Below are 7,408 nucleotides of genomic sequence, written 5' to 3'. Positions count from 1 at the left end.
GCCGCCTCTGGAAGCCAGGTCTGCGGTCATGTCCTCCCAGGCCCCAGGGGTGCAGAGATATGGCTGCCATGGCATCTCACGCCCAGGTTCAGTGGGGGTAGTTGGCCAACAGTACGGGCTTGCCAAGGGCCACCTCCAGAAGTGAGGCTTTGATCCTGTTCTCCCAGGCCCCAGGGGTGTGGAGGTATGGCTGCCATGGCATCTCACACCCGGGTTCAGTGGAGGGAGTCAGCTAATAGTGCGGGTGTGCCAAGGGCCACCCCTAGAAGCCAGGTCTGTGATCGCATCCTTCCAGGCCCCAGGGGTGCTGAGATACAGCCGCTGTGGTGTCTTGCACCTGGCTCCGGTGGGGGTAGTCGACCAACAGCACTTGTGTGCCGAAGGCCACCCCCAAAATCAAGGGCTGCAATCCCATCCTCCCAGGCCCCAGGGGAGTAGAGATACGGCCGCTGTGGTGTCTCATGCCCGGATTCAGCGGGGGGAGTCAGCCTACAGCACGGGCGTGCTGAAGTCCAACCCCAGAAGCCAGGTCTGTGATTGCATCCTCCCAGGCCCCAGGGGTGTGGAGATACAGCCACAGTGGCGTCTCGCACCTGGATCCAGCAGGGGTAGTCGACCGACAGCACAGGTGTGCTGAGAGCTGCCCCCGGAAGCCAGGTCTGTGATCATGTCCTCCCATCCCCGAGGGTTGCCGAGATACAGCCACCAAGGCATCTCATGCCCGGCTCTGGCAGGGGGAGTCGGCCGACAGACCATGTGTGCCGAGAGCTTCCCCCAGAATCCAGGTCTGCAATCCTGCCCCAAGGGGTGCAGAGATATGGCCGCAATGGCATCTCACACCTGGGACAGTCTGCAGGCACCAGGTCAGCCTACAGTCCTTCACCTGGCACTGTACGGATGCCACCCTGCGAACAGCACCACTCAGGAGGCAAGGGGGCACATGCCAGAAGGCTCGAAGTGAAGCACATTTGTTGGCATCTGGAGCAGCCAAAGAGCAAGAAGGAGGTGTGAGATGAAATGGGCCGAGATGCCAGGACCTGGGTACATATCCTGTGCAAGTTTGAAAGCCCTAGGTGGAGGACAAAGGGGAGAAACGATGTCACAGAAGACTGGATGAGGGTCTGGCTAAGGCCTTGTGGTCCAGCAGAGTTCCACAAGGCTGGGAAAGATCAGAGGAACCTCCCCTGAGAGGCCCTGAAGGCAGGTTTGACACATAACAATTTGGCAGCCTCCAGGAGTTATGCAACCAAGGAAAAGAGCTCTCCTGCCTGGGTAGAAGTGAAAGCCATCAGGGGGTCCCTCCTGATGGAAGTCCTTAAGGGAGAGAGAGGTGGAAAACGGCCAGGCTGGGAGAGCTGCCACCTGGGTGAGGGTGTCCGGACCACAGCCCCCTCCAAGATGGAAGTCCGGAAGGGGGATAGAGGTGGAAAGTGGCTGGGCAGGGAGCACTCCCTCCTGTGTGGGAGGGTCTGGATCATGCCACCCCCAGTGGGACAGAAGTCCCCAAGGGAGCACCTGGCAGAAGGCTGCGGGGCCAGGAGTGCTCCTGCCAGGCAAGGGGAAGGCATCTGACCTCGCCCGGTACCCGATGGTATCCCCGAAATGTCAGCAAGTCCCCAGAATAGCTCTGGACCTGAAAGGAGGGGAATGTGGAAGTCCCGATGGGAGCGTGCCTGCCTCTCAGCAGCCAAAGGGAGTTCCATGAGGCTGGCCTGGATCGGAGGGATGTCCCCCTGAGAAGCTATGAGGGCATGGGACATGGCCTGTCCAGGCAGCCTCCAGGAGATCTGGGGAAAACAGGGACCGTGGTGCTCTGGACCGGAAAGGAGAGTGGGCTTGGAAGTCCCGATGAGGGTGTGCCTGCCCCTCAGTGGCCGAGGGGAGTTCTGCGGGCCAGCTGGGACCAGAGGGAGGCCCCCTGATGGGCTCAGTTGGCATGGGGACATGCCCCAGCCAGGCAGCCTCCAGGACATCTGGGGAAGATGGGGACCGTGGTGCACTGGACTGAAAAGGAGGGGGATGTGGAAGTCCCGATGAGACCGTGCCTGCCCCTCGGCAGCCAAGGGGAGCTCCGCAAGGGTGGCCTGGATTGGAGGGAGGTCCCTGTGAGAAGCTGTGAGGGCACAGTGACACGGCATGGCTTGACAGCCTGCAAGGGACATGAAGTTGGCAGGTTCCCCTAGGCGAGCCTTGGGCTGTGGCCAAGTAAAGAGATTTCTCTGCAGGGTCAAAGGGGTGGATCACCATGGTAGGCCCTTAAAGAAGTCCTTAAGGGAGCTTTGTGCAGAGGCCTGCAGGCACAGAGACCTCCTGGCCAGGTAGAGGCATCCAACCCCGCCCCGTTCTCAAAGGCATTCTCGAAAAAATCGCAAAGTCCCCAGAGTAGCCCTGGATCAGAAAGGAGGTGGACTTGGAAGTCCGTATGAGACCGTACCTGCCCCTCCATGGCCAAGGGGAGTCCCATGGGGTAGGTCACAACCTGGAGGTATGCTCCCCTGATCATCTGGTGGGCATGTATGATCCGGCACAATTTGGCAGCCTCCAGGAGTTAAGGGACAACAGGGTGTCTCAGAGTGTGAGTCCGGGACTCAGCCCCAGGGGAGAATGTTCTGCCAGGTGGCTGCATGGAGTTAAGGTGCCCCCCATTGGGCCTCTTCCTCCTGGCGGAAGTCCATATGAGAGTGGGACTCCCCCTCAGTGGTCAAGGGGAGTTCTGTTGGGCTGGTTGCACCCTGCAGGCTTGCTCCTCTGATCGCCTGATGGGCATGCATGATCTGGCATGATTTGGCAGCCTCCAGGAGTTAAGGGACAATGGGGTTTCTCAGAGTGGGAGTCTGGGTCCCAGCCCCAGGGGAGAATGTTCTGCCAGGTGTCTGCATGGGTCGAGGTGCCCTCACGGGCCTCTTCCTCCTGTCCGGAAGTCCGTATGAGAGCAGATCTGCCCCTCAGCGGCCGAGGGGAGTTTTGCAGGGCCAGTCGCACCCTGCAGGTTTGCTTCCCTGATCGCCTGGCGGGCATGTGTAATCCAGCACAATTTGGCTGCCTCCAGGAGTTAAGGGACAATGGGGTGTCTCAGAGTGTGAGTCCGGGTCTCAGTCCCATGATTTGGCAGCCTCCGGGAGCTAAGGGACAATGGGTTGTCTCAGATTGCAAGTCTGGGTCCCAGCCCTGGGGGAGAATGTCTTGCCAAGTGTCTGCGTGGGGTTGAGATGCCCTCACAGGCCTCTTCCTCCCAGCCTGAAGTCCGTATGAGAGTGGATCTGCCCCTCAGCAGCCAAGGGAAGTTCCATGGGGCCGATCGCACCCTGCAGGTACATCCTCTGGAAGGGCTGGTGAGCATGCATGATCTGAAATGATTTGGCAGCCTTTGGGAGCTGAAGGACGACGGGGTGTCCCATCAAAATGTGTGAGTGTCAGTGCCCCAGTCTAGGTCCCAGCTCATGGAGAGGGGAGACGGGGTGTCCTGTCAGAGTCCATGTCCCAGCCCTGGGTGATGTCCTGGCAGGTGTCTGTGTGGGATTGAGGTGCCCTTACCCACTGCCCATCGATCGATTGGGATGACCGACTCCCACTGGTGGAGAGTTGCTGCAGTGGGTCCCTGTGGGTCATGGCTTGTGAGTTGAGCTTCTCCACCCTGGGAGCGAGGTGCAGGTGGGGGTGTGGAGTGCTCCATGCCCCTCAGGGCAGAGGTCTAGGTGAGACTGATGAGCCCGGGATGAGGCAAAGGAGTCCTGTGACATGGCTGCCATCCCCTGGCATCTGTGAGTGGCTGAAGCATGGAGGGGGCTCTCTCCCACCTTTCTCTGGCTATGAGAGCTGATGCGCACTGTGCCTGCCTGTGGCCCTCCAGGGTTGCGGTTGCCGGTCCACGAACAGCACTCGTGGTGCCCCCTCTGTGGGGAGCGGGACCCCTCCTGTTGGCAGAGGTGTGGGCTCTGGCCCCTCCTCTCTGCCCACCCCCTGAGGTGCTCCTATCTGGTATCCTGCCAGTAGCATATGTTTGTCTCAAAGATTAAGCATTGCAAGTCTCGGTGCACATGGACGCTACAGTGAAACTGCAAATGGCTCATTAAATCAGTAATGGTTCCTCTGATTGCTCCACTGTTACTTGGATAACTGTGGTAATTCTAGCGCTAATACATGGTGACAAGTGCTGACCTCCGGGGATGCGTGCATTTATCAGACCAAAACCAATCCGAGTCTCGGTCCCGCAGCTTTGGTGACTCTAGATAAACTCGGGCTGATTGCGTTCCCTCGTGGCGGTGATGCGACATTCAAATGTTTGCCCTATCAACTTTCGATGGTACTATCTGTGCCTACCATGGTGACCAGGGAATCAGGCTTCGATTCTGGAGAGAGAACCTGAGAAATGGCTACCATATCCAAGGAAGGCAGCAGGCACGCAAATTACCCACTCCAGACTCAGGGAGGTAGTGACAAAAAATAACAATACAGGACTCTTTCGAGACCTTGTAATTTGAATGAGTACTCTTTAAATCCTTTAATGAGGATCTATTGGAGGGCAAGTCTGGTGCCAGCAGCCGTGGTAATTCCAGCTCCAATAGCGTACATTAAAGTTGCTGCAGTTAAAAAGTTCGTAGTTGGATCTTGAGATCAGGCTGGTGGCCTGCTGTAAGGTGAGCTACCACCTGTCCCAGCTCCTGCCTCTCGGTGCTCCCTAGATGCTCTTAACTAAGTGTCCCGGGGGTCTGAAGTGTTTACTTTGAAAAAATTAGAGTGTTCAAAGCAGGCCGGTTGCCTGAATACTTCAGCTAGGAATAATGGAATAGGACTCCGGTTCTATTTTGTTGGTTTTCAGAGCTGGGGCCATGATTAAGAGAGACGGCCGGAGGCATTCGTATTGTGCCGCTAGAGATGAAATTCTTGGACTGGCACAAGACAAACAAAAGCAAAAGCATTTGCCAAGAATGTTTTCATTAATCAAGAATGAAAGTTGGAGGTTCAAAGATGATCGGATACTGTCATAGTTCCGACCATAAATAATGCCGACTAGCGATCCGCCAGCATTATTCCCATGACCCACCAGGGAGCTTTCAGGAAACCAAAGTCTTTGGGTTCCAGGGGGAGTATGGTTGCAAAGCTGAAACTTAAAGGAATTGATGGAAGGGCACCACCAGGAGTGGAGCTTGCGGCTTAATTTGACTCAACATGGGAAACCTCACCCGGCCCGGACACGGAAAGGATTGACAGATTGATAGCTCTTTATTGATTCTGTGGGTAGTGGTGCATGGCCATTCTTAGTTGGTGGAACGATTTGTCTGTTAATTCCGATAACGAATGAGACTCTGCCATGCTAACTAGTTATGTGGCCCAGTGCGGTCGTCTCCAACTTCTTAGAGAAACAAGTGGCTTTCATCCACATGAGATTGAGCAATAACAGGTCTGTGATGCCCTTAGATGTCTGGGGCTACACTTCTGCTACACTGAATGGATTAGCGTGTGTCTACCCTTGACTGACAGGTCCAGGTAATTCGCTGAACTCCATTTGTGATAGGGACTGGAGATTGCAATTATTCCTCGTGAACGAGGTGGTCATAAGCTCACATTGATTAAGTCCCTGCCCTTTGTACACACCACCTGTCGCTACTACCAATTGGATGGTTTAGTAAGGTCCTCGGATCGGCCCCACTGGAGTCAGTCATGGCCCCGGTGGTGCGCCAAGAAGACGATCAAACATGACTATCTAGAGGAAGTAAAAGTCATAACAAGGTTTCCGTAGGTGAACCTGCGGAAGGATCATTAACGCCAAGGGTCCTGGGATGGTGCTGTCCCTGGATACCAGGGCCTCTCCTTGCTCCGCCACCCTGACCCTCTATGTCTCTCTCTCTCTCTCTCTCTCTCTCTCTCTGACTCCTATCACTCTGTGCGCCCTGGTGGAGGCCAGCGGGACTGAGCCCATGCCTCCTTGGGGGAGAGAGTGAGGGGAGGGAGAGGGGAGGGAGTGAGAGGAGGGGTGGTGTCTGTCCCCCCCTTGCCTCCTGGCAGTGGGAGGGAGGGGGTCCATCCGTGTGGTGGGGGTGTGGGTGCTCCTCTGCTGCCATGAGGGGATGGTGGTGGAGGGTGCACCTGGCCTAATGGTGTGGTCCACAGCACGCCCCAGAGATGGCTGGCTCTCCATGTGGTAGGGGGAGGGAGAGGGTGCTGTCTCAGCAGGGGGGAAGTGGCCTCCCCTCTGGCTGTGCGGGGCCATCCCTGGGGGTGGCACACCGGAGCCCTCTCCCCTAGATGTCGGTCATGGGCACCTGTGGAGGATGCCCCACTCTACGCGGGGTGTTGGTTCAAAGACCCGGAAGGTCAGCAGTGTGGCCCCATGCCAGCCGCTGCAAGACTCCCTGCTGTTTTGCTGTGTGGGGCCAGTAACCCCGGTCTGGGCGCCCACGACGATGCCTGTGAAACCTCGCATGCTCATCTTGAGGTGTGATGCCGCATGGGGAGCGGTGCCCCGGCAAATGAAAACTGTACGACTCTGAGAAGTGGAACACTCGGCTCATGCATCCATGAAGAAAGCAGCTAGCTGTGAGAACTAATGTGAATTCAGGACACATTGATCATCGACACTTCGAATGCACTTTGCGGCCCTGGGGTACTCTTGGGTCTACGCCTGTCTGAGGGTCGTCATGCCTTCCATTGCCTCAGGGGGGTGTCTGGCCCCCATTGAGGGTGTGGCCGGGGAGTCGAGGGAGCCTGCTGCAAGCCCCCTGTCTCACCAGGGAGAGATGCGGATGGAGGAGAAGAGTCCCTTGCTGCTCTGAGCTGGGAAGCCCATCTGAGGATGGGAGGGAGCAGGTGTGTGTCTGGCCTGCCCCCTGGAGGCTGTCGGTGGTACTGCCACTGGGCTGCCCTCCTGGGGTGGAGCCTGACATCCACCTGCCTGGTTCCCGTGTGCCGGGGCTGTGTCGGCTGTCCTCCTCTGCCGCTTGGAGTCTGGTGGTGGGGAGTGGGTGCGTGGGGGCCAGGAAAGGACAGGTAGTCTGTCTGCCCACCAAGGCCCCTGCTGTCCCCTCATGACCATGCTTGTAACATGACCTCAGATCAGATGTGGCGACCCGCTGAATTTAAGCATATTACTAAGTGAAGGAAAAGAAACTAAGCAGGATTTCCTCAGTAACGGCGAGTGAAGAGGAAAAGCCCAGTGCCGAATCCCCACCTGGGTGATGGGCACAGGGAAATGTGGCATACGGAGGTCCGTCTCCCCGGCGCCGCCTAGGGGACCCAAGTCCTTGTGATTGAGGCTCAGCCCGCGGACAGTGTGAGGCCGGTGACAACCCCCGGTGTGTCAGGATCAGGTCTTCCCGGAGTCGGGTTGTTTGTGAATGCAGCCCAAAGCAGGTGGTAAACTCCATCTAAGACTAAACACTGGCATGAGACCGATAGTGGCCAAGTACCG

At 57.3% G+C, this 7,408-nt stretch overlaps 1 non-coding gene and 1 pseudogene across 1 annotated transcript in view; both read left to right on the top strand.

Annotated features, from left to right (window-relative positions):
- The first annotated feature begins 6,483 nt into the window (after positions 1-6,483).
- LOC122797359 lies at positions 6,484-6,636 on the top strand (annotated as a pseudogene).
- A 407-nt stretch (positions 6,637-7,043) lies between these two features.
- The window catches only part of LOC122797509, a 3,766-nt gene continuing 3,401 nt past the window's right edge, over positions 7,044-7,408 (top strand). The window contains exon 1 of the ribosomal RNA XR_006364185.1: positions 7,044-7,408. This exon is cut by the window's right edge and continues 3,401 nt beyond it. This is a non-coding gene — a ribosomal RNA (28S ribosomal RNA).

The sequence above is a fragment of the Protopterus annectens genome, chromosome 3.part0 (genome assembly GCF_019279795.1).
Source record: "Protopterus annectens isolate FY-2018-M chromosome 3.part0, PAN1.0, whole genome shotgun sequence".
Taxonomy (NCBI): domain Eukaryota; kingdom Metazoa; phylum Chordata; order Ceratodontiformes; family Protopteridae; genus Protopterus; species Protopterus annectens.
The sequence above is the reverse complement of the archived record's forward strand: the minus strand, read 5'-3'. Positions and strand labels throughout refer to the sequence as shown.